The sequence below is a fragment of the Populus euphratica genome, unplaced genomic scaffold (assembly GCF_000495115.2).
Source record: "Populus euphratica unplaced genomic scaffold, PopEup_1.0 scaffold9.1, whole genome shotgun sequence".
Classification (NCBI taxonomy): Eukaryota; Viridiplantae; Streptophyta; class Magnoliopsida; order Malpighiales; family Salicaceae; genus Populus; species Populus euphratica.
The window spans coordinates 1765410-1770709 of NW_011499857.1; the positions used below are offsets into that span (position 1 = coordinate 1765410).

General features: G+C 32.4%; 1 long non-coding RNA gene across 1 annotated transcript; it reads left to right on the forward strand.

Moving 5' to 3' along the window:
- The first annotated feature begins 710 nt into the window (after window positions 1-710).
- On the forward strand, window positions 711-2261 carry LOC105123709 (uncharacterized). Its single transcript, XR_841925.1, has 3 exons — window positions 711-1396; window positions 1759-1811; window positions 1892-2261. It is a non-coding gene; the product is annotated as an uncharacterized LOC105123709 (long non-coding RNA).
- The last annotated feature ends 3039 nt before the right edge of the window (window positions 2262-5300 follow it).

Consider the following 5300-nt stretch of genomic DNA (forward strand, 5'->3'; position numbering starts at 1 on the left):
TTCTTCATAGAAAAAAAAGGAAACGAGAAATTATAATAGCAAATCATTTTGTTTTAATAGAATTTTAGTTGTAACTCTTCTTACAAAAAATACTAATAATTATTATATAATTAAATAGAAAATTTTTAAAGGTATGTCGCACGACGTCATTTGACGACGGTGAAGAGTGAGAGAGAAAGACAGAGAGAAGATGCTATCGCGGGGTTGCATCGTGATGTTGTCTGGTGATAGCGAAGACTTTTTATGTGCCTCCTAATCAGGTGTTATGTATTGAAAAGAGTTTTGGATTTAATCATAAAATTATCATTAATGATCAGAAGTCACCACCTAGTATGGTTACTAGGAACCTATAATCTACGAGGGACTGATTGTGCAAGAGACTGATTGTATAAGAGAAAGACGTGTCACAGGACTGATTGTATAAGAGAAAGACGTGTCACCTGCAATGCACCCTATCTAAGGTAAGTTGCATTATTATTTAATTGTTTTTTTTAAGTCGAGTTTATATTCGGTGGTCTTTTTTAAGGTTTAAGGTAAATCTCTTTTCATAAAAAAAACTCTGTCTTATTATTAGATTAAATCCTAACCGTTCTAAAATCTAAATTTTAGTATTATATTTATTTTATGTCTTCTATCTTTAATATTTAAAGGTGTATTTCGTCTTCAATGCTCTTGAGATTGCTTTTTTGACAATATATATATATATATATCATTTCAGGTTAAGGATTTATATAGATCCATAGTGCCATTTGTGTTATGAACAATAAAGTGAATTGGGATGATTTCAATCATGGATTTGAGCTCAACCCTGTTTATTGACTGTGAGATAAGTCCACATGCAACTTGCATAGATTGAATCACGTAACACTATCATCTGGTAAAGAAAACTTAATACCATATGTGTAGTTTGAACAAGTAAGTGAAGATAAAAACAATCAAGTGTAAGGTCAAAGGAAACTTCAAGGAAGTCATCTTAGATGGAAATATATTTTCAAACATCCTTGATGCTTTGCCAAATTATGCTTGAACACGGGATAATGATAGGTCATAATTTGAGTTATATCTGTCTCTCCATCTTAAATGAGATTTTCTCTCCTTGAGTTTACAAGTTTTTTTGTATATATAATGTTCCAGCTTTGGTGGAAGCACTTTCTGCAGGAGTTCTAGTTGTTTTGTTTCTGCTACAAAAGTTTGGCACCTCTAGAGCGAGTTTTATGTTTTCCCCAATAATGGGTGCGTGGACCTTGTGTACTCCATTAGTAGGGATTTATAGCATCATTCAGCATTACCCTAGCATATTCAAGGCTTTGTCACCTCACTACATATTCCGCTTCTTTTGGAGAAATGGAAAGGAAGGCTGGCTGTTGCTTGGAGGAACTGTTTCTCTGTATCACAGGTTGAACTTTTTGCTGCTCTTAAATTAAAAGATTGATGAACATTTCTTTCTGCTCTAATTGATTTGACTTTGTGCTAATCAAATATTGTTCCAATATTTCTAACTATCTGAGGAGTTTAGATATGACAGCCAGGTTTCTTTTCAAGAAATTCATTGCTTAAAATATTAGAACTAAAATTCCCTTGAATTTGGAGAAGAAATTCCTAGTCGCTTGTTTGGTGTTTCATTGGATGTCTAGACTTGCTCGCATATCCTATAACAGTTTGAAAATGCTGATAAGAATGTCAGAGTGAGTTTCCTTCTTCCTTTCCATATATCAAAACTAAAACTTGCACTTTTTTATTTGACTTTCTGTTATGAAGGTTCTGAAGCACTGTTTGCGGATCTTGGTCATTTTAACAGGAGCTCAATTCAGGTAAACTGTTGATTTTCACTTTACTTTCTTGGATCTCTTTTAATATTTCGATAGCTTATTCTATGTTCGTCGTTCAATAGATTGCCTTTTTGCTACAATATATCCATCACTTGTTCTGACATATGCAGGGCAAACTGCATACCTTATCAAGAACCCAAATAATCATGATGATGGATTTTACAAGTTTATACCTACAATGATTTATTGGCCGATCTTTATCATAGCCGCCCTAGCTGCTGTTGTTGCAAGCCAGTCATTGATATCAGCCACCTTCTCTGTCATCAAGCAATCCGTTGTTCTGCATTATTTCCCCAAAATTAAGGTGGTGCATACATCTTCTAACTAAGAGGGTGAAGTCTACTTCCCTGAAGTCAATTACATTCTCATGATTCTTTGCGTTGCAGTGATACTTATTTTTGGAGATGGAAAGGATATCGGAAATGCTTTTGGTATGGTAAATCGGTACGCTCAGCTTTCTTTAGATGACATTTTCAACAACCACTCATTGCTTTCATTTTGTAGATCTGATCTCTTTTCACATCACCTAAAAAGCTGTTGTTATCAGTGATACCTCAGCGTATTTTAACCCCAATAAATTGTAGTAGAGAGTGCACTCGCTGATTAGAGGCAATTACAATCTCAAATGTTTGCTCATTATTAAGTTTAGTGATGATAGCATCTATAAAAGTGTTATAATAGTGCTAATCTTTCATTCAGATCATTTTTTTTTATAAAAAATTTCTGCAATAAAATGTTGCCATTTCTTTAAAAAATGCGGAAAGGTGGTCTATTTCCAAATTCTTCAACCTAATTCAACAGCAACACAATTGGATAATGCTTTTCTCTAAGTTGACTCTTATTGGCTTAAAGCCGTGCATTTTATGCTGTTTTTGGAGTCATTACGTGGCTCTTCATCCTGGCTGACAAAACCCATGTACTTTCTGTTTTCAGGATACAACCTATTAATTTTTTTTATACGTGCTTGCAGGTGTTGTTAGTCTACTGATGCTTATCACCGCAATATTACTGACATTAGTTATGATCATGATATGGAGAACTCCACCATGGCTGGTTGCAATTTACTTCTTCATATTTTTTTACAATGGAAGGGGTTTATGCCAGTGCTGTTTTGAGTAAAATACCTGAGGGTGGATGGATTCCTTTTGCCATTTCTTTTATCCTTGCTTTCATCATGTTTGGCTGGTTCTATGGAAGGCAGAAGAAGATAGAGTATGAGTTGACTCACAAGATAGACTTGGGAAGACTGGGAATACTATTATCCGAGCCAGGTATCCAGAGGGTTCCCGGATTTTGCTTCTTTTACACCAATATTCAAGATGGCCTGACGCCTATCCTTGGACATTATATTAAAAACATGAAATCTCTACACACAGTCACTATTTCACCACGCTTCGATATTTCTTGGTGCCTAAGGTTGCTGCGCATGAGAGGATTGTTGTCAGCAAACTTGGCCTTGAAGGAGTTTGTGGGTGCGTGATTCAATATGGCTATGCAGATTCCTTAAATCTCGAAGGAGATGACTTTTTAAGTCAAGTTACAGATAGCTTGCAGTTGTGCATACAAAACTGCTCTGGTTGCTTAACATCCGATCATGAAGAGGCTCAGGAAGAGATTTGCATTTGAAGAAGCAAAGCTGGCTGGAGTGGTTCACATTCGAGGGAAGATAAGTTTTTATATAGGCAACAACTGTGGTTGGTTTGAAAGAAGTATGCTTGCATTTTATGAATTCTTGCACAGTAATTGTAGGTCTGCGCTGCCAGCTCTTTGGGTGCCACTACCACAGCATATTGAGGTTGGAATGCTTTATGAAGCTTGAATGGATTAAAGCTTTATTATATGCATAGCCATAGAAGAGGAAAATCACTATAAGCGCATCATGGCATTTGTATTTTTAGCCGAGAAATCCCACCATTTCTCGTGTTAATGCTCTATTTTGTAAGCTGCCTGAGAATTGAATAAATAGATACTGGGAGATGTTTTACATAGGTTCAACATTTCGATTTGAGTGATAGGGAAACCCACAGCTAACAAAAAAAGACAAAAAAGCTGAGCAACCTACAAACATAAAGAGCATTGAATTTACAACTACAAGTAATAATAGAAAATCCCATCCTTTTTTTCATTTTATTATTTTTTTCATTTTTGTTATCATACTTTTTTCCTTTACAATAGCATCCTTTTATGATTAAATTAACAACCAAATTTTAATAAATTGTTATACAAGGGCAAAACTTAAAGATAAGGGATTGAATTGCAAAGTATGGATGAATAACGTGTTCAACCTAGAATTCAGGTGACAAAAATATTTTAGTCCCCTTATTTCCCTCCTCCTTCCAACATAGTCACTTTAGTTTTTTAGATATTTCATTTTGATTCACAACTTTATTTTTCATTCCTTGGCTAGAGAGGAAAGAAACTCGCCAGAAAATAACAAATGAAAAAAAGAAGAGCCAGTTTACCACCTTTTTAGTGGTAAAAAACTAAGTAGTGCATCATTTGCAATATTTTGTTTTTTAAATAAAAATAAATAATATGTAATCCATCCTATTACATAAAAAAAAAAAACTAGGAGCACATGACTGACCTTGCAAGCCCTGATGCACAGGCTTTCTTTATATTTTTTAAGTTTTATTTATTTTTCTCTTTTTTTTTTTAAAAAAAGCTTTATTTATTTTTAATTAAACTAAGCTTCATTACATGAATGTGTGGGATGCTCAGCATGACATATATTTTATTTTAATTCAAATTACTTAAAATAAGTTAATTAAAAAAATGTGATAATTTTTAACAAAATAGAATTTAATTTTTGCTCGGTTTTTAATAAGATTATAACATTTTTTTATTTATAATATTAGCAATCTGTTTTCAACCCTGCATGATGTTTTCACTTTATTCTTATTCAATAAATTCTCTTAGCACTCCCTTAGCATGAATAATTAGTTCTAAAAAATAAAATTATTAGACCCAACTAGTTTTATGATTCATATTATAAGATTAAATATTTTAATCTGCATATATATATATATATTAATTTTTTAATTTAGTCTTTAGTTTTTGTTGATAATTTATTTATTAGTACATATTATTTTTCATTTATTTAATTAAATATGTCTCTCAATTTTGTGATTTGCATTAAAAACATGTTGGAAGCAAATCCCCATTCTGACGTTAAAAAAAACATGTGAAGAATCAACTTAATAGATCCTCGATAATTTCCATGGCTAAACTGGTTGTTGAAAATTTACTAAAAAAATAAAAAAAGTTAATAATGAATGGGTGTTCTATTTTTCACATTTAAAAAAATATTATATGACCCCACAGTTATTTAGTATTCACTATATAATGTTCTTTTTTATATAATACCACTAGCCTATGATAGTCAACTAAAAAGCTAATAATTATATTAAAAAAATATAAATGTTGTTATTTTTACTTGTATGCAATGAAATATTTAAAATGAAAATTAAA